Source organism: Hippoglossus hippoglossus, chromosome 21, assembly GCF_009819705.1.
Source record: "Hippoglossus hippoglossus isolate fHipHip1 chromosome 21, fHipHip1.pri, whole genome shotgun sequence".
Lineage (NCBI taxonomy): Eukaryota > Metazoa > Chordata > Actinopteri > Pleuronectiformes > Pleuronectidae > Hippoglossus > Hippoglossus hippoglossus.
The window spans coordinates 24,999,902-25,022,411 of NC_047171.1; the positions used below are offsets into that span (position 1 = coordinate 24,999,902).

The 22,510-nt window shown below is 40.1% G+C and overlaps 1 long non-coding RNA gene across 2 annotated transcripts; it reads right to left on the minus strand.

Moving 5' to 3' along the window:
- Positions 1-19,562: 19,562 nt before the first annotated feature.
- LOC117754523 lies at positions 19,563-22,230 on the minus strand. Of its 2 annotated transcripts, XR_004612444.1 has the most exons (4): positions 22,100-22,230; positions 21,614-21,757; positions 20,058-20,101; positions 19,563-19,675 (listed from the first exon to the last, which is right to left on the minus strand). It is a non-coding gene; the product is annotated as an uncharacterized LOC117754523 (long non-coding RNA). The 2 variants fall into 2 exon arrangements; XR_004612443.1 differs by lacking the exons at positions 19,563-19,675; positions 20,058-20,101 and adding an exon at positions 20,306-20,339.
- Positions 22,231-22,510: the final 280 nt, after the last annotated feature.

Consider the following 22,510-nt stretch of genomic DNA (forward strand, 5'->3'; position numbering starts at 1 on the left):
AGCAGCGGTTATAACAGTTTTTAAATTGTACTTTACATTTATATGGGATGAGTATGTGACTGAGGACCAGTTTATTCTTTCTGGTGTTAAGTTAATGTACTTACATGATTCTTGCTGTTCTGTGTTTGTACCCTCATAGTTGAATGCACTTATTGTAAGACGCTTTGGATAAAAGTGTTGAGTGTTTTAATGGAATACTGAGAAAGTTTAATAACAACAATAGGACAATTGAAGTTCCAATTATGAGGCAATTTCAGCAGAGTCAACAGCTTAGTATGCCATGGACATGTGAATATGGTGCTGAGTTTGCCAGTATTTTGGGAGGACAAATGGTTGGAACTTTGACATGCGATGACACAGCTGATGTGCTTTAAGTGAAGCACAGTGTTTTGGTGTCAGCAGAAAGACTTCTCTTAGAAAACTGTACAGTGGTGCCACTCTCTCCATTCCAACATATTATCTTGGATGAGCTTGACAGGCAAATGTTGAAATAAATTGCACTGTTTCTAATTTTTTTCATAGCATTGACCTTTGCTCATGGTATACAATGTAATTCATTATAGCACACTTACTTACATAAGGGAAATCTATATAAGCTACAATTTCAGATTTTATATTTATTTTAAGCCTGGTGTACTTATGCCAGATATTTTAGTTGGTACCTTAGTTAGTACCTTTTAGAAAAAGGTGTTACCGCTGCACCACTGAGTGAAACTATCCTGATTTGCATTTGTAAAGCTCACAGCATTGTCATTTATATGTGGAAAGCCTCCCCTAGGCCTAGGAGAAGGGGGGTCACTTGCCAACATTCTCAGGCTTGTAAAACTGCCAGAAACTGGAACCCTGCGTCAATTCCCGGCAGTTACTGGCAGTTTTCTGTGCTGCCTGTAGATTCCTGTGAACATTCCTGAAATTCCACCAAAATTTGCAGCGACACTAACTGACCCAAATTCTTCTTTTCATGCAGTGAAGGCCCTCCACCAAGCGAGATCTGCCTGCTACTCCACATTAATAGAAGAAAATAAAAACAACCCCAGGTTGCTCTTCAGCACTGTAGCCAGGCTGACAGAGAGTCACACCTCCATCAAACCCAGTATTCCTCCATCCTTGAAAAGCAATATCTCTGATCACCCTTGATCAGCTGACCAAAATAAACTCATCTAAACTCACAACTTGTATCTTAGATCCCATTCCTACAAAGTTACTTAAATAAATTCTACCCCTAGTTAATAGTACTTTACTGAATACAATCAAGCTATCATTATCATCAGGATATGTACCACAGTCCTTTAACCTAGCTGTAATCAAACCCCTTCTTAAAAAACCCACCCTGAACCCGGAGGTTTTAGCCAACTACAGACCGATATCCAACCTCCCCTTCCTGTCTAAAATCCTTGAGAAGGTTGGAGCCATCAGCTGTGTGAGTTTCTCCAGGAAAGTAAAGTATATGAAGACTTTCAGTCAGGGTTTAGAGCTTATCATAGCACTGAGAAAGCTTTGGCAAAAGTCACTTATGACCTTCTAATAGCTTCAGATCAGGGATTTGTGTCTCTCCTCGTTCTGTTAGATCTTAGTGCAGCATTCAACACTATTGATCATCAAATTTTATTACAGAGAATGGAACAGTTAAGTGCCATTAAAGGAACTGCCCTCACCTGGGTTAAATCCTATTTTTAGATCAATTACAATTTGTGCAAATTAAAGATTAATGATCAACTCTCCCTTACTGCCAACATTACTGCAACAACCCGTTCCTGTAGATACATGCTGCACAACATCAGGAGAATACGTCCCCTTCTCACTCTGAAGGTTCTAGTCCAGGTACTTGTCATCTCATGCATAGATAATTACAACTCTCTCCTGGCAGGTCTACCTGCTAGTGCTATCCAACCTCTGCAGCTCATCCAGAATGCAGCAGCTCGACTGGTCTTTAACCTACCTAAATTTATTCACACTACTCAGCTCCTTCACTGGTTACCAGTAGCTGCCCGCATCCGTTTCAAAACACTAGTACTTGCGTACCGTGCTGCGAACGGATCGGTCCAGTCTACATCCAGGACATGGTCAAACCTTACACCCCAGCCCGTTCACTCCGCTCTGCATCTGCCAATCGGCTTGTTGCTCCCTCACTGCGAGCTAACCACTCAACAAAATCACAACTGTTTGCTGTCCTGGCTCCTAAATGGGGGAACGAGCTCCCCAATGACATCAGGACAGCAGAAAGTCTACACATCATCCGCTGCGGACTAAAAACACATCTCTTCCGACTATACCTTGAATAAAAAATAAATAAATAGTAGCACTTACTTATAGCACTTTGTAGTTTGGCTTCCTTGAAGAAAATTGTACTTTCTTGATTCTTGTTGTTCTGGGTTTGTACCCTCATGGTTGAATGCACTTATTGTAAGTCGATTTGGATAAAAGCATCAGCTAAATGAAATGTAATGTAATAATAATAATAATGATTAGTCATCTGTGCGCACCAAAGTTAACCATGAAGTTTCCTCAGGGTTCTGTGCTCAGCCCAATTTTATTCTCATTATATATGCTTCCACTAGGAAACATTATCAGAACACACTCTGTAAATTTCCACTGCTATGCGGATGACGCCCAGTTATACCTATCAATAAAACCAGAACAGAGTAATCAATTAACTGAACTTCAAGCATGTTTCAAGGACATAAAAACCTTGATGACCCACAATTTTCTCTTATCAAACTTAGATAAAACAGAAGTTATAATACTTGGCCCTAAACACCTTAGAGATACATTATGTAACGATATAGCTGTGCTAGATGACATTGCCCTTGCTTCCAATAAACAGTCAGGAATTTGGGAGTCATCTTTGATCCCGATTTGTCCTTTGATTCTCACTTAAAACTAATTTCTAGGACCGCCTTCTTTCACTTACGTAACCTCTTAAAAATCAGACGTGTCCTGTCTCAAAAAGATGCAGAAAAACTTTGCCTTTGTTACATCCAGACTTGATTATTGTAGTTCCTTATTATCAGGCTCCAGTAGTAAGTTGTTAAAGACTCTGCAGCTTGTCCAAAATGCTGCAGCACGTGTCCTGACAAGAACCAGGAAAAGAGACCACATTTCTCCTGTATTAGCTTCACTACACTAGCTTCCGGTTAAATCTAGAATTTAAAATTCTCCTCCTCACCTTCAAGGCCCTTAATAATATGGCACCATCATACCTTAAAGAGCTCATAGTACCATGTCACCCCACTAGAACAACTCCCAGAATTCAGGCTTACTTGTCGTCCCTAAAGTCTCTAAAAATAGTAGTAGTAGGAGCCAGAGCTTTCGGCTATCAAGCTCCTCTCCTATGGAATCATCTCCCACTTTCAGTTCGGGAGGCACACACTATCTGTACGTTTAAGAGTAGGCTTAAAACCTTCCTTTTTGATAAAGCCTATAGTTAGAGCCGGTCCAGGCTTGTCTTAGACCTGCTCTTAGTTACTGCTATAGGTCTAGAATGTCGGGGGACACATGACACACGGAGCTTCTCTTCCCAGCTTCTCCTTCCTCTTCTCAATCCTTATCACATGAAAGAAATTAATATCTCATCAATTCATGTTAGTGACTTGACTTCTTCCCCGGAGTCCCTTTGTCTTATCATCCGCAGATCCAGGGCCGCAGCTGCGGCCACATCGTGGATTATGATCTGTGGATCGCGTATCAGAGATCGTAATGGTGGATCCAGTATGGCGGATTCTGTATCATGCTGGCTGATCGTGATAATAATGGTGGATCCTGTATCGTGTTGGCATCTGATAATGGTGGTGGACCACGATCGAGGTGGCAGTTGATGGAAGATCCTCATGGCGGCAGTAGACAATGACTGTAGACTATAGTGGCATCCGATCTTGATGGTGGATCATGATCGTGGTAGCTGCTGACCATAGACTATGATTGCAGCAGGACTGCTCGATACATAGTATTTCTCCTCAGATACTCGACCATTACTGACAATAATCCGTCAATTCATTGACCAACAGTTATGCTTCAAAATTGTTATTCTTATCAATGCTGCAAATACCCTTATCTTGATGATGTTCTCCTTTACACTTGGCATCTATTGCACTTCTGTCCGTCCTGGGAGAGGGATCCCTCACATGTGGCTCTCTCTGAGGTTTCTACGTTCTTTTTTCCCTGTTAAAAGGGTTTTTAGTAGTTTTTCCTTACTCTTGTTGAGGGTTAAGGGCAGAGGATGTCACACCTTGTTAAAGCCCTATGAGACAAATTGTGATTTGTGAATATGGGCTATACAAATAAAATTTGATTGATTGAAGTCTGTGGTTACAACAATGAGTAGATTGGTGTACATGTAGTGTCTTTACTTCTGCGTTGTGAATGCTTTTTCAGACACACTTCAAATACAATGTCTTTACAATTGTTTTTATTATTACTGGGATTTTCAGACCTTGTACTCCACACTGACCGCCAGCATATATCTGCAGTTGTGGAAACAAAACAGTGTCTGCATGAAGTTGCTGCGTGCTCATCGCCTGTACAATATACATAGCATTACTTAACTTTCGGCTAACAACACAATGTTCGCTACACATGCTAACAGTACCTACACGACAACCCCGCTACGCAGCAGACACACCTCTTCATCACATGCAAGTTTACACAAATACAATATTTGGCAACACAACAAACTAACAGGAAATCATTAAAACAACATTATATAACATGTACACTAACTTCTGATGTTATTTACAACTTAAAACTAATAAAAGTCAGAAGAGCGACGAAAGTGCGTACCTTTCCAAGGGAATCCAAGGCAAAGAGGAAGCCCCACCCATGGAAGCGCGGGTAATGTCATTGTCAAAGTAGAACTCCCACTCCACTTCCGCCAGTACTTCCCGACTCCCCCCCCAAGGAGTCTTGCACACTTAACATGGTGTTCAACATACTTATATAGAACTATGACAAAACATAATGCTGAAAACTCAACAAGAAATAAACAAAAATAACCTTAACACAAAAGTGACGATCCCCCCTTCAAAATAAAAGTGTCTACTTTAGTAGCTGTGGGAATTTCCTGTCATTCAATACATATAGCGCAACAACAAAATACTACTACTACATACACACTGACTGAAACCAATTGAGTCTAGTACTGAAATAAATGCTACGCTAAGGCTAACATTATTATTGTCAACATGAATATTAAAATCACTGACAATAATATTTTTATCGGTTTTTAGGACTAGGTTTGATAAAAACAGGGAAGGGTTAGGGTTAGGGGTTAACCCTAACTCGTAAAAAATTCAGAATAAGCCCCAGGAGCACGGTAAACTACAGCAAATATGATTGGCTGTTGGTGTTTCTTTGATTGGTGCGGAAGACTAAGAACAAGACATTCAAATGAGTTGTAGCTTAGTTTAGGTTTAGGATTAATTGATAGACTGGAGTTAAAAATAGCAGCAACTCCACCTCCTCGGCCAAATTCTCTGGGAACGTGTGAATTTATATAACTGGGGGGAGTAGATTCATTTAGACTGACATATTCATCAGGATGCAGCCAGGTCTCAGTGAGGGACAATAAATCAATGTTGTGAACTGAGACTAGTTCATTAACTAAAATAGCCTTTGATGATAATGATCATATGTTTAAAAGTCCACATTTAAAAGTCTTTGTTTCTTGAGTTGTTGCAGAGGTTGTGTTAATTTGTATTAGTTTTCTGTGTAGAATTCTTCCTCTGTTATTGTTTGATTTACATCAGAGACACAATCTCTATGGGTTTGTGGTTGTGTGACTGATCCAGAGGGAGTGCAGAGAAGTGTGTAGCACTGCAGCTCTGCGTCCTGGTCCCAACTCTGGGTTGTCATTTAATAGACTGAGTAATATTCCTAGATAAGAGAGCTGCCCCATCCCAAGTGGGATGAACGCCATCTCTCCTAATAAGACCAGGTTTCCTCCAAAAAGTTTGCCAATTATCTACAAAGCCCACACCGTTTACAGGACACCACCTCGACAGCCAGCGGTTAAAAGACAACATGCGGCTAAACATGTCATCACCTGTCGTGTTAGGAAGAGGTCCAGAGAAAACTAGTGTCCGACATCGTTTTTTGCAAAAGCACACACCGACTCAACATTAACTTTAATGACCTGCGACATTCGAAGCCGGGAGTCGTTGCTGCCGACGTGAATTTCGATCTTACTGTATTACTTGCTGCACGGTGAGCTAGGTGGCTCCGCGGCGGCTAGCAAGGGCTGGCTAACTACAGCTAACGGAGATTCTAAGCTGCGGAGCTGAGCTAAGTCGCTAAACCTTGCCTCCATCTTTACCAATACACTACATTTGTTACATGTACCACTACTGTTAAAGGAGGCAGAGGAGTAAGTGAACATTAGACACTCAGAGCAGGAGAGAGCAGTGGAGCAAGAGGGAGGGAGAGAAGCCATCGCTGATATATTAGCCTGTTAGCCTACGAGGGTTAGCTCAAACAGAAAAATCCGGTGACACGCAGATGGAAAGACACAGAATCGCTAAAGCACCAAAGAGTAGGGGTTGGTATGTGTGGATGTTTAACTATAGACAGCGATTTAACCGTAGTAATATAGAGAAATATCGGTGTTAGTAGAGGAGCTAGTTCAGAGAGAGTGGCCACCACCAGCGGCAGGTAAACAGGAAGTGACGCAATTCGCTTACCGTAGTACGTCAGTGTGATCAAAGGCACGATCAGGTTGTTGTTACTGATAAATTTGTTTACATTCCAATTTTGAAAACATTACAGTTTATTTGCAAACATCCTAATATACAAGAGATGATGCAGACTAATTCCAGTTCTAAACAAAATCTTCTTTATGATTTGTGTGATGGAGATCTTTTAACACAAGTATGCATTTCAAATTCAGCTTTTCTATGATGATTTAGAAACTGCAAATCCTCTGGGATCAAAATGGGGAATACATAAGTTAGGAGCAATTTATTTCACCTAGCGTAATTTTTCTCCAAAGTACAACTCAACTTTGCTTAATATTCATTTTGTCGCTTTATTTCATGCCCAAGACATCAAAACGTATGGCTTTTCAAAAAGAATTGATCCACTTGTGCAGGTTATTAAAATACTGGAGAGAGACGGAATTAGATTCCCCTTATATGATCAGCCAGTGTTTGGAACTATAGTCCAAGTGACAGGATACAACCTTGGTCTTCATTGTTTATTGGGATTTGTAGAATCATTCAGTGCCAGATATTGTTGCCGCTTTTGTCTTGCTGAGAAAGAGGACTTTCAGACCCAATTTAATGAAGATTCACCAATCATAGTTATGCGAACTCAAGCACTACATGCAGAACACTGCCAAAAAATGGAAACAAATCCTACTCTTCCATATGTGATGGGTGTTAAACGCTCTTGTCCAAATGATATGTCAAAGGGTATTAATACTTTTTTTAAACACTTGATTGCAGAACACCATTTGTTTCAAAACAAGAAGCTGCTTCCAAAGCATCATTTTATGGTGCATTACCCTAAATGTGTTCTTAAAATTGGACCACTTTTGCATAGCTGGTGCATGCGCTATGCGCCATAATTTCTTTAAAAAACAATTAAAAAGCCTAAAAAATGTCACTAAAACATTGGCAACGAAACACCAAAGCCAAATAGCGTACGATTGGCAGACATTTGACCCAACAGAGTGATGATAGGTCCAGTTAAAATGTTATCTTTAAATTTGATTAACTGGGGCTGTGAGATAGCTGAGACTCTTCAGGTACCAATTGACACCAAGGTTTTAAATGTTAGATGGGCCAAACCCCATGAATCGTCCAGGTTTAGTTGTCTGTCATAAAGTGTGAGATGCCAGTTTTTCACAAAATCCATCTTGTTGTTGTTAAAGATGAGAGATTACTGTTGGTTATGTTTGCACTACAAACAATGTCTTGATGAGCATTTTCATGCCTTTAAAGTTGTGTGTACATCAGACGGACCTCATGTAGTTGATGTCAAAGAACTTTTCTGTTACAAAGCATTTGATATACATATATCATACAGTTGTGATGATTCATGTTTGTTGATTGTCCCATACTGTTTCCTTTGAATTAAAAACACTAAATGGTATTTTCTTACTATCAAAGTAAGTACTATCAAAGAATGATCAGAGGCAAAACATGTTTCTTTGAGGCCACAATTGTATTTTTCTTAAAGTATCTGCTTTATAAAAACAATAAAACATCAGAGTTTTGATGTATTGCAATTTTCATTTTTGCACTTTTTGAATAAAGTGTGCTTAGTTAAATATTTATTGCTGATTTATTGACCATGTTGGATTTAAAAATAGCCTTCCAGAGTATGTTATAGTAATTTAGTAGTCATTGTAATACAATTGTACATGTTGGGCCATGGTTCTTCGTGAAACCACACTTCGGCCTACATGTTCAGTCAAAGCCTGAAGCCGCATGTTCCTCCAAGACTCAGTCACCCAGGGGCCATCAAAAACCAGAGCAAGGAACTCAGTCTCCCAGAGGGCATCAGAGGTGTGAAAACCCCCCCAGGGACACAGGTTTCAACTCCCATTGGTCACTCTGGACCCCATGACCTGTGAGGTCACCGGGCCAATATAAAGTCAGGTTCTCCCTCTCTTCTTCCTCTTTCTAAACTCCCTCAACGGAGAGAAGGCTGTCGAGCCTCTTCTGTCTCTTCCTACAATCCTTCTACAGGAGGGAAGGCTGTCGAGCCTCTTCTCCAGCTCACATCTTCTCTTCCCATCCAACTCTTCGAGAGGAGCACAAAGGTGCAGCTTCCAGCTCATCTCACCAAGGAATCCTCTTCGCACTCCAAGCTCTACCAACCCTTCAAGCAGCGACTCGATGTCCTGCTTGCAAACTTCAGCCAGCAACTGAGCTACACAACTCAACAGAACTACTAAGGCGGAAGCCACAACGAGCCAGAAGACTTCACAGGACTTCGAACTGCACAGCAACTTCCTTTTTCCCCTTTCCAAAGGACGGGTAACACAACTGGGCTTAATAATTATACTAGGCTAAGCAAGACTGTTTATTCGATTCTGTGTGAGGTTATTTTGGGTACAAGTTATTGAGAAAGTAATGTTAGTCTGGTATGCTCTTCACAGTCTTTCGTTGCATCCAATCTAGTAACTTTCTCTAATTTGGCACACACACAGACACACGCATAACTCTTCACCTCATTATCTCTACAGGTCGTAAACATTCCAATAGGTAGGGAAAGGGTGTTATCTCTTTGGCCAGCCACCATCTTGAAAGTACGCTGACTCACACAGACACACACACATACCTATCTTTGTTTAGCAATTAGACCGTTAGTAATTTGTGTTTTTATACTTTATTATATTCATAATAAATGTTTTTCTTTCACAAATGTTTTTTCATTAATGTTGCATAAGTGAATTTTGCCAACCTCTACACTGTCAAGAACTCCATGTCCTTCAACTTAGCTAACTATCTATATGGTAATTTTGGTTATAGTTATTAATTTAATTGTTAATCAGAGTTCCAAATTTGGAGTTAGAACCTTTATGAGACTTTATTCAATAAATTGGCTATCTTTTCCCTTCCTTTGAAGGGTGGTGCCCCGAGGTAACTTTAATCAATTAAAGTTATTATTTAATATTAATAATACAAATATTAATATTTAATATTTTATTTTGATAACCAAATTTATTGAATGCCGAAAGGCACACCATTTTATGGTATCACGTTTAATGCATTATGGCACAACATACACATAATGCACAATATTCTATATTGAGTAAAGTAAAACTCCATATTAAGTTAATTTCAATTCTATATTGAGTGAAACAAAACTCTACATTGAGTGAAAAGTACTCTATATTGAGTGAAATGGCAGTAGAGTTGTTTTCATTTTACACTACATAGAGTAAACTGGCTGCATCTACTCTGTGCATAGCTGCCTTCATTCTGCTCCACTGTATCCTGTGGCCTAAGGACCTCAGTCTTCCCATGACTTGTAGCAGAAAGGAGAAAACTAAAAGGACAGAATGGCCCTTTACTCCTCAACAGGAAAAGGAGGGGCGAGGGAGATGATAAGTTGGACACACCTGTCAGCCAGAGAGAAGAGGGAAAATCAAACAAAGGCAGCATGGAGTGGAAGCATGTGAGAGTAACTGTAGGAAGGAGATCACAAAAAAGATAAACTAGTTTCTGGAAAGTTGATCCAAGAACTGGCTGGATTTATTTCACAATCGTCCTGGACCATGAGGCAAAAAAGCTGATCCCTGGAGCCTGAAGTGGATTTTAAAAACCCATCTAACCTGCTCGGATTGGAACGTGATTCCCTCTTTCCTGGATGAACCAAACAAGCTAAGTCTCCCTATTGAAACTCTCCTGGCTTCACCGAATTCCCTTGGCCTCTAGAAACTTCACCCCTCATCTTCCCTCTACCTGGAGATTAATGGACCACCAAAAAGAACACACATTTCCTTCACTTTACCTTTTCATTGGACCCTAACTCCCCTCTCCAACAAACACACACACACATCCTTCTTTACCAATCGAATTATGAACTGAATGGCATATTATATACAAACTGTTTTTCTCCTGAACACTCTCCCCACACACACAATCTCACACTTGATCTGAACTCGACCTATACTCATCATGAACTCTTAATGGAAGCTTCTTTCATATGTTTATTTAATGGACGGTTAATTGTTCTTATTTGGAAATGAATTTGTTTGCATCGATTACTGGATATTTTGGTCAAAATTAGTTATTTGTCTGTTTATCAATCATACCTATTTGATTTGATTGTTAACTTGATTGAATAATTCAATTGAATATATATTGATTAACCAAATTGATCGTTTTTGAGTTATTTTTCTTTGATGCCTTTTGTAGTTAGGTAAATAAGCTATCCGGGTTAACTCTCTTACCAGAGATATTACAATTTTTGGCAGGTGAAGAAGCCCTGTCTGGCGCCCAACTCTTTCATTTTTTCAATTTAGAAAAACCTACGCTACAGAAATGGCGCCCAACGTGGGGCCTAGAACCTAAAATTACATTAAATTTAATCAACATTAAGAGAATTAAAGCTGCAATTTTGTTTTTTCCTTGTATATATTCTGTTGGCTGTTTTGCAGGTTTTGAGGTCAAAACGCTTTGCATATGCTCTGCAATATTCTAATGTTTTGTTTTGGACTGCTATTGTTGTTAAATGTACTGATTTCTGAAAATGACTGGTAACCCTACATTTTGTGAGATATAACATCCACACTCGTGACAGTATGGCTAAACTACAGCCTTTGTCAGTGTCCCCCTCAGTTTCTCTTGAAATAGAACCTCCTGATGTAAATAGCCCTACAAACAATTATGGTGCAAACAGTGCATTTAGTGCACATTTACAGACTTACTTCCCAACTCCATATCATCCTCAAGTACAGACATCTAATGTCTATGGCCGACCCATATCCTCTGCTCACATGGATAATGTGCATTCTGACAATCAGTCCCTTGCTTGGGAAGCTGAGGCTGTGCATTCTTCACCTGAAGGAAGTCTTTTGAAGAGCTTCCTCGCCATCTCAATGTGAACTTCCAAGAGTAATCTCTACTCCTGCTCGGGACCTCACTCAAATAGCAATAAAGACCCAAGAGGGTTGGGACAAAATGCATGAAGAAATGGAAGGACAAAGTCTAGCCATCAAAGAGCTGACAGTGTGCCTGGAAAGACATAAAAACTCATCAAATGAACAAGTTAAAGATCTGGTAGCTCAAATAAGTGCAAATCATCGCCAGAGTTTTGAAAAAATTACATCCAACAAAGAAGTTATGGAAACTGAAATGGATAAGATAGTGAAGGGGGTCAAACTGATGCTGGAAGAGGAACTGACAAATTCTGAAACCTCCATTCTGTCAGGGATCCATTTTATGATAGAACAACTTCAAGTGGAGATTCAACAAGATCTCAAAAAGTTTCACACTGCTACTGAAGAAAGACTCTGCAAGTTATCAGAAAAGATTCAAGCAAGTAACAGTGAGCAAATTAACTTGACTACAAACCTTGGGAAAGTGGAGGTGGAAAGCAAAGAACGGTTACAAAGTCTTGAACAGAAAACTTCCTTTCTGAAAGAAAAGCTTGACTCTCTAATGGTAGAAGCCAAATCTACCCCATCTCCTTCAAGCTCTAGTGCTTATCCTTTGGATAAACAATCATCAGCTGCAGCCACAACCTCAGCTATGATAAAAAGTGATCATATCAGGTTGACCTTTCCTACTTATCGTCACCCTCTTAAACTAATGGCCTAAGTCATTTTTTGACAAAAATGATTTTTTTGCCTAAATCATCTCCCCATGATGCTTGCCACCTCTGGTAAAATCGCCTCCATCCTCAGTTGAACAGATCATGCAATTCTACCCCTGTTGTATAATGGCCTATGTCAAGAGTGTGACTTAGGCCGTTTTATTTTGCCTAAGTCAAAAGACAATGTGACTTAGGCAATTTTACAAGCTTTTCAAGATGGCGGCTGCATCAAGAAGAATGAAAATCTACCTAGCCGCTGAAGTTATTTCCATGATTCAGGGCTCGTCCCCTATTGGTAAGTGATGAGGTTTACTATAATATAGTCTAGGCTATAAATTTTGCATAGTTATTTAGTCTTTTAGTCAGCATTTTAGTCAGCAAAATAGCTAAGTCCATGAAGCTAGCATCCAAGGAGAAACGTCTCAAAGGAATGTCATACAAGAGCAAAGGAAATAAGTTTAAAGGCTATGGGTCCTCCCTGCAACTCGAAGTTATGTCAGCGAGTCTCAACTCGAGACTGCCAAGTCATTACAGAAGAGCAGCGGCAGTGGATATTTCAGAAGATTTGGGCAATGAACACCTGGGAAGAACGTCGGTTATACGTCACCACTTTGGCCACCAAGGTTAAAATAAAGCAAAAGAAAGTTGCTGAGGGATCCCGACGCAATTCATCATTGTCCTACTAACTGAAGCTTCAAGATGGAACAAGTCTCAAAGTGTGCAAGGCACTTTTTTCCTCTACACTTGGTCTCCCTGAAAGAACCATTACACACTGGCTGAACAAAGTCACCATCGACCATGACGAACAAGCAGCAGCGCCGCCGTCTACATCTGGACCTAAGAGTGGCAATCATGCAAAGCTTGAAACCGATGTCAAGGATTTCCTTAAGGACTGGTTGAGGGACCTGCCCACTGTTGATTCACACTACTGCAGAAGCACAGAGACCTACAAAGACAAGAGGTTCCTTCAACCAGGCACAACCATCTCCCAACTACATCGGGAATATCAACAGGCAGCTAATAACACAGAAATACCTTGTTGCAGGGCACACACAAATGGAGTGTGACAGCATGCATAGTACTATTGAACGCAAAATAGTTACGGATATCTTCACCCCGAGAGACTATGTCATCATACTCCAGACTGCAAGAATCAGGCCATCACCTTACCATGTGAAGGTGCTCAAGCATGATGAGTTCCTGAAAATGAATGGATCTTACTTCATTAGCATCAGACCAGGCAAAAAAGCTGGAGATCTGACTGTGCATCACTTGCGGGCTCTTCAGTTTAGCAGTGAAGGCAAGGTCCATTTCAAGCTGTCCTTCTCGGAGGACTCTGCGTGGGAAGCACTGCCACAAAGGGTACAGGTGCCAAATGAGCCGATAGCATGGATAAGAATGTTTCCATGTGCTCTGCCAATCAAGGAGAGAAAGTTCCAGGACCTCCAGTCAATGAAACACGTCATGCCCGTTGAGTGTCATCACTTCTTTGACAATTTACCACATTAATAGGCATCAGTCAAGAACCCAGCAAAGAAGAGCTGGAGGGAGAAGTGAGGAGATGCACATGCCTCCTCAGCATTATGTTTAGTTAGTTTGTTAGTTATGCTTTATTGTTGACAGAGTTGAAGGTTTAAAATTGCTTAAGTCACAAAGGCATGTTCAAAAATTTGCCTAAGTCATTTATTCCTCTTACTGTACATAATTGACAGACATTGTTATTAGTGTGGCAATAGTCATCTATTGTCATAACCTTTTGGAGTGAAATTATTAATAAATATCATATATTCAATATTTGGTAAACATTTTTGTGTTTTCTGAAAAACCTGAAAAAATGACTTGGGCCATTAGTTTAAGAGGGTGACGTTATGAAACATCTAAGGATGACCCTGATCCCCTCACTTATTTGTCAAAATGCCATGACTTTCTTGCTCTGCATCCATTATCTAATGCTGAGATTCTGGCCACCTTCAGAACTGTACTCCATGGGACTGCTCGTGACTGGTGGGAAATTGCCCGATCAACGGTAACCACCTGGAGCCAGTTTGAAACTGTTTTTCTAGCAGCTTTCCTATCAGAAGATTATGAGGACGAGCTAGCTGAACGTGTCAGAAGCAGAAGACAAGAGAAAGAAACCATCAGAGACTTTGCTTTCTCTTATAGAGCTCTCTGTAAAAGATGGAACCCCACTCTCACAGAGGCTAGTGTGATGGAAATCATCTTGAGATTTGAAATAATGAAATTCTCAGACTGGAGTTGCCTTTAAGTCTTTATAATAGTAAGCTCTGCAGAGGTTACACAACAAGCACGGGTGCTCAAAATGGAACTGGCCGCAAGTTCACAAAAGCCAGAACTTATACAAAGAGGCGTTTCATAAAACATAATATGAAAAAAGACATGAGATCATCATCTGTGTCTGTCCGTCCGCTGTAGCAGTTGGAAGAAAACATCACCAAATAAGGGCATGCACCCTGTTTATCAAGGTCATAGCAGTGAGACACCACCAAATAAGGGTTCCATCCTGTCAGGTAGACAGTATCACAGCAGTTAGACACCTGGTCAGGGGGATTTCCAATACCTTAGACACTGGTCAGTGCAATTTTCCACTACACTTCCCCCTTTGATCATCAATAAAAATATGATCACTAACGAAAAAAATAATCAAGAAACATCATAATCAACATCATAATCATTGAAGAATATCGACGAGTCTTCAACCCACGCACTTTGCGTACGTACACCATGGAGAGGTTCTAGAACATCGATGCATGGCGGGGAGGTGCAATAGGTAGCCGCTGCTGTTTTTGTGGAAAGAAAAAAGTTATTTTCCTGTAATTGAGCAAGCATTTAAAATGAAAATGGAAGGAAATCAGGTCAAACAACATCATCATCTCATTAACCATTATCAAAATTTAACATACTGTATTGATTGGCAAAAGTAACTCATATTAAAATGTAATAAAACGTTAAATGTCAACATACAGTATATCTAAGGTTGAAAATATACAGTAAAAACTTTTTTAATTCTTACTTGGAAGTAAAATTGATTCAGTATGTACAAACTTCATAAAGTTACTCACATCAACCTTAAAAATTCACAGAGCTTCAAATTAAGGCATCATAAAATATGAAGTTGAAAGGATAATTGCAGTAGCTGTTTTTGTCTCGTGAAATCACTCAGAAACACATAAGCAAGCTGGGGGGGGGAAATAACATAAATTGAGTATCGTCATCAGAACCATCTGTGCTGTCAGTGTCCAGGTAGGGAGGGATGGGGAATAAGTTACGGATCAAGGGGACCTGAATCACTTCTCTTGTGTCTAGTCAAATTTGCATGTGCTGGATGGTTCTGAGAGGACACCGTAGGAAAAGACAGTTCGTTAGATCATCAGAGACTTTTACAGGAGTGCATCTAGACAGAATAATGTGCAAAACAATAATAGAGGAGATCATGAGTAACACGTATAGCGAGCCTCTCAGGCCACACAACCCTGGATGTCGAAATGGCCATGGCCGTGGCCTGTCCATGGTCTCAGTTGTCAGGCAGATTTCTTCTGTGTTGTGGCAGAACGCTCGTGTGGTTAATCATACAACACTCTCGGTGCTTCTCAACCTGTGGAAGTATCAGTGTGTGTGCTTTGAGTTGAAGGCGTCAGCTGGTCAGATGGAGCTGGTACTCATTTGCAGTGGCTGGCGTGGATCCAGGTGGCTCTTTCAGCAACTTTCACTGCTGTGTGGGTTGTGAGCAGTACCTGGTAGGGCCCTTGCCACCTGTTTCCTGATGTCTGAAAGAGAAGAAGTCAGGTTAGAGCAGTAGGACAACATATCATGATCACACAAGTCTGTGGATGGAAGCGGAGAAGACGGAGGATCCACACTAATGTGGGGTTCGTTTTCTCATCCTCATGTACATCAGCACCAGAGGCAGGACTTTTGTCGATGCAAGACCTGTGCCTTCACAGCATTTTGCAAGTTTAGTTTTGAGTGTGCCATTCTCTCGTTCCACAGTTCCACCACTGGCTGGATGATATGCACAGTGTGTTCGCACATCCATAGTTAGATGAGAACCGAGTTGTTTGACAGCTTCGTTTACGAAGTGTCTGCCATTGTCACTGGAAATTCTGCTCGGAATTCCCCATCGTGGAATAATGTCTCTTAACAATGCAAAATGGCAGACAGAAGATCTGTGATGAGACCGTGGTGTGCTATCTTTTTACCAGAAGATGTGAGGAAGTTTCTGTGTTGCCAAAGGGCGCCAAAATCATGAGTTACACCGAACGCATATTTGGAGTCAGTGTAGACTGTGAGTGTTTTACCAGTAGCCAATTTGCATGCTTCCATGAGTGCAATGAGCTCTGCTGCCTGTGCTGAGAGGTGATGAGGAAGAGAACTCGAGAGGAGAACTTCGTTATCTGAACAAACAGAAAAACCAACACAGTACCAGAGACAGGGTCATGTGAGGCGGACCCATCGACATACAGAATCAAGTCAGAGTTAGAAAGAGGTTCGTCAGAGAGGTCAGGTCGTGGGAACACTGGACTTGAAGTTCAGCCACACAGTTGTGTTCTTCCCCGTCATCCGGAAGCGGAAGAAGCGTGGCTGGGTTCAAAGTTGAACAGCGTTTCACTGTGATGTTGGGCATGTCAAGAAGAACAGTGTGATACCGCAACCAGCGAGCATCAGAGAGATTTGAGGTCTTCTGTTCTGTAAGAATGAGAGACACAGTATGAGGAACAAGGAGTGTCAAGTCAGAGTAACCTACTATGTCTCGTGAAGCAAGGACGGCTTTTTTCACAGGCGGCCACTGCACGCAAACAACGTGGAAGGCCAGCTGCCACCGGATCAAGTTCGGCGGAGAAGTAGGCGACAGGGCAATATTTGTCACCATGAGACTGAAGGAAGACGGAAGTCATGCAGCGGTCTCTCTCATCCACAGCCTGAACAAAAGGTTTGTCAGGGTTAGGGAGAGCAAGAGTGGGAGATTGCTGCAGCGTCTTCTTCAGTGTGACAAATGCCTCATCTGCCTCTGGAGTCCAAATGACACGTTCGTGAGGAGTGAGTGATTTGCCATGGTACAGAGCACCTAAAGGGGCTTCAAGAAGAGCAAAGTCAGGAATGAACGTTCTACGATGAATGACATGAGTTGTTTCTTCGTCAAGGGTTTAGGCATGTTAACAATAGCTTCTACTCTCTGATCAGACAGGGATTTGCCATCTTTGGTGACGACATGGCCCAGAAACGTGACAGTTTGTTGAAAAAAAAAAACTAGTTTGCTGAGGCTGACTTTATGGCCCTCACGAGCCAGATGTCTCAGCAAAGCGATCGTATTTGTTTCACATTGCTCCTGTGTGGGACTGGCAACTAGTAGATCATCAACATACTGCAAGAGAACTGAACCCGGAATGAGGATGAGGGGGTCAAGACTGTTCCTGAGAGCCTGATTGTATAATGATGGAGACTCACAGTAGCCTTGACATAGGCGTGTGAACGTGTAGGCCTTGTTTTCAAAATTAAAAGCTAACCAGTACTGGCTGTCCCTGTGGACAGGAACACTAACAAAAAAGCATTGGATAAGTCTACAACCGAAAACCACCCTGCATTAGACGTAATTTGGGAAAGCAGCATGTATGGGTCGGGAACAATATGCGATCGAGCAATTACAGCATCATTCACAGCCTTCAGATCCTGCACAAACCGCCACTCAGTAGGTTGACCTTTGTCTCTGATCTTCTTAACTGGGAACAGTGGAGTGCGGACCGATGAATCAGGGCAGGGGACAATTACACCAGCCTGCAAAAAGGATTCAAAAACAGGACATATCCCCTCCACTGCTTTCTGTCTGAGTGGATATTGTTGTTTACATGGCCTATAATCAGATTTTGGAGTGATTTTGCCCACATTATATTTGTCCTTTGCCCACAGTGTTTCAGGCCAACCCAGTCTCATCAGAAAACGTACACCACCTACGTTGGTCCACTTGGAAAAAACGTAGTATTCTCACAATTTGGCCTCTCAGATTGTGAGATACCTACGTTTTTGTCTGCCCATTGTTTTGCATTGGCCTGTGCCCACGTCACGTGACTCTCAAGATCCCGTCTGCAAAAACGAAAACATGGCGGACATTCCTTGTATTTTCCGATAAAAATGTCATTTTATAATATAGTTTGGGCATTAAAATACATTCTGACACCATTTCTAGCGAGAAATATGCTCTTTGCTTCCACAATCTTCAGCCAGTTCATGCTTACGATCTATATTTTATTAGTTATCACGAATATTTTTCAGATCTCGCCAGAAAAATCGTAGTAATGTAACGTTTTTATCGTTGCTATGGTGGTTGCTGTGAACGCTGCCATGCCGTAAACCACGTCGTAGCGTGCTGTTTGAATCATCGTCCGTGCGTTGCGTCGTTCAGTGAGCGTGAACGTTATTCACGTTATTTGATATTAATATTTGATGATAGATTACACCTCTAATTCGAAGGATCTAAGAAGTCCCCGCAACTACATTCATACCGAGGCGGGCCCGAGTGCGCATGCGTGAGCGGACCTGTCATCTTGGACGGCTTAGTATAGCGAGTGCACATTTTTACAGTATATATGCCTATTGTGTATTTGATAAATTTGATATGGACTGATGATGAACATTAAGATTCTTTTTCGTATATCATTAATACATTTTTTATCTTTACTTTTTTCTTATAACTTTGTATTTGTATTTCTGCTATGTAAAGAGTTGTTTGTACATACTGTTAATCTTCATGTGCTCTGTATAGCGATGAATAATAACAAATCTGCTGTCTACTTGAATTTTAATTTTTTTATTTTGTATTACTGTATAGAGATGATAGACATACTGTATAAGGCAAGGGCTAAATCAATTATATAATTTATATATAAAATTCAGCAAACAATTCCAGCAGCAAATGGTTTCAGCAGTTCACACAAGGCGTTGGGGTTTGAAGGGTTTTTAATGTACCATACATACAAAACAAATTTGACTACATTCCTAAAATATAAATTAACAGTAAGCTAAAGAAACAGCAAGATAGTCTTTTCAATTAAACAAATACAAATAATAGTAATATTACATTATTAATATATACTGTATATACAGTATATATTGTATATACAGTATATATACTGTATATATATTGACATGCTCTGTTGTAATACATCTATATATCTATCTATATATGTGTATATATATATATATGTGTATATATATATGTATATGTGTATATATATATATATAAGTAATATTAACAAAAACTTCTTGAAAAATAAACACTTAACATTGAACCTTTTATGTCACATTTGTGTGTGTGTATGCGTTTTGTGTATATTCATGTTGTGTGTATGTATGTCAACTCCCGGTGTTCTCCTTTGGCACACACTGCAAGCGCCACGTCTTCCCACTGTAATTAACCAAGAATTTTTTTTACATTAGCATTGAATGGAATTCAAAACTTGACAAGGAAGAAGGGCAACGAAACACAGCGAGCTATAAATGCCATATGCATTTAACATGCACACAGTAAGCTGATTAGTGTAAATGACCTGATTATTGTAATAGTCAATTGTCAAGACAATAGTTTATACTTGTCTTTTTAAAAATATTTTTCAAATAAATAAATAGCACCACATTAGCAGCAACAATTTACATAAAAGTAAAGAAATGCATAATGTTATATAAGAAAAACTAACGATATATAATACTAATTTCTTAATTGTAATATTGCAGTAAACATTAAGTAATTTTAGGGACAATCAAATCCAATTAAGAGACATTGTACATACCACATGGAACAGGGCTCCCGCTCCACCAGTTCCATTACGTTCCCCTGAAACACATTAAAACATGTTTACCATTAAAAGCAAACCTATGGTCAGATGACTTTACAGTTTGAAGTTGTGGTGATTGTAAATCCAGTTAGTATCTCTGTAGTACAACATTTTTTTGTATATTACAACTACATTTTTTGACCTCAAATTACAACAAATAAAACCTTCAACCTTTTGCTTTTCAGTACCTTCTTCACCGGGTAATACTTCTCTCCTCCAGTGATTGAATGGTTGCTTCTGAAAGAGCAAAACAAGAGTACACTTACTCTCAATCTGACCTCATATATTTTAATATTAGCATTGTTGCACAATTTGATAATCAATTGTCAGTGAACATCCTAATACTCCTACCTAAGCTATGCATTTAGCACATGCATCATGGAGATCATGGGAACCTACTGGAAATGCTAAAAAACTGGGTGTGTCAATCTAGGGCTGCAACAACTAATCGATTAACAGTCGACTTCCACTCCAACAAAAAACAATAGTGTTTGGGGTTCCACAGGGTTCCTTCCTGTGCACTTTTAACTTGACATGATTCCCCTTGGCTTTATCATCAGCAAAAATAACATGATTACGTTGACCAGCAACATTTCATCTCATTATCCGCTGATGACTTCAAACCCATTAACTATTCAGCTGGTTGGAAAGAAATAACCACTAGATGGCAGCAAACCTTATTTGGCTTTAGAACAGGGAAAAAAACAGATCATGCTTATGGGTTTTAAATCATAGACACTAGGGCTGTACAAGATATCTAAAAATTACGGTCATCGCAATATCAACATGGGCGATGTACATATCACAAAAGACTGCTTGGACTGCGATAAATGGTGTTCAATGTGCCATGTATTCACGCTCTGCATGTCAATATATTTGGCCAATTAGATGGAGCCCTGCTGCCCTAGATAATAAATTAAAGATATTCAGTTCATTGTGCGCCGGCTCTGTCAAATTTCGTACTGCCTCCTTAAAAAATTGTTAGTAATCACGCTTGTCCCGGGCCAAATTGATGTCTATAAATGGATGATTATATAAAAGAATTGCACAGCTTCTTTAATATAGTCCCAGAATCTGAGGGAAAGGTAACGGCGCACAAACACAGACTCCGCTGCTCACTTTTCTCACTTTAGTCGCCCTACGACATATGTTTGTGAGTCCAAATCCACAAAAAATATGTGAAAAGATAAAAAATCTAAAGAGTAAACATGAATGATGAGCTCAGTTTTAGGGATCATATCCATTCACACACTCAGATATATATATATGAATATAATACTCCAATTTATTACCACAATATCACAACTCTAGCAAAACAAATTCACATTTACATAATGTGATGTAGTGTCATGACAATTGTAGAAACAAAGTTCACAAACATCAGTCATCTTTAGGAAGATTTCAAAGGTTAGTTACTCTGACCTACATGTATGTATTATTTACTTGTGTAACACCTTAATAAAAATACAACGTTATTGTGTTCGTTTTCTAAAAATGTCACCACAACATACCCTGATTCAACATGGCACTGGGAGGCTGCATGTCAGGACTGGTGGAGGGTTGGTTGAGAGGACAAGCCGCCAGTTGGCTGATGGGTGGCTGGTTGGCAGGGATGATGGAGGGTTGGTGAGTGGAGGGATGCTGGTTACTCCAACCTCAATGGAACAAAAACACAATAACAGAGTAATGTTTTGTGGTGCATACTAGCATATTCATTATTTTCAATACATATAAATAAAATACATCCATACAACTTAATTTGATCTATGCTTTAAATGTGGTGTTTATGACTTTTGCAGTAGACTGAGCTATATGTTGAGATTTCACATTCAAGTTAGTATACACATACACACTACACTATACTATACATTCCTAACGTTTCACACCAAACTGAAACGTTAGGAACCAATATAAACTCTGCTCCATGGTAATTATTAACAAATGCCTAATACTTTTCAATACTGAAATATTAAAATTCATAATTTCTCGTCCCATACCTGTCCAGGAGCATCAGCTGTTGTGGAGAGTGTCAGGATTCCTGCGATGATGACAATGCCCGCCCCCTACTCTGGTTCTGATTGGCTAACCCCTGACCCTAACTCTGACGGTCCTCATTCCTAAACACCAATACATAGCTCTGGCGCCAATCAGGATTACTAGCCAATCAGAGGGAGAGTAGGGCGGGTGATGACTTTGTCATCCCACAGGCCCCCCCCCACCACCACCACCATCCCTAACTTGCAGCCACCCCTCCCCCACACACACTGTGTACATACTCTCTGGACTACTTATGTATTCTCTCACAACAATATTTATACTTGTGTCCATATATTATGTCCATATACTTACACCAATACTCTTCTGCATGATATATTTTGAATACTTCTGAACATTTTTTATGTGTTCAT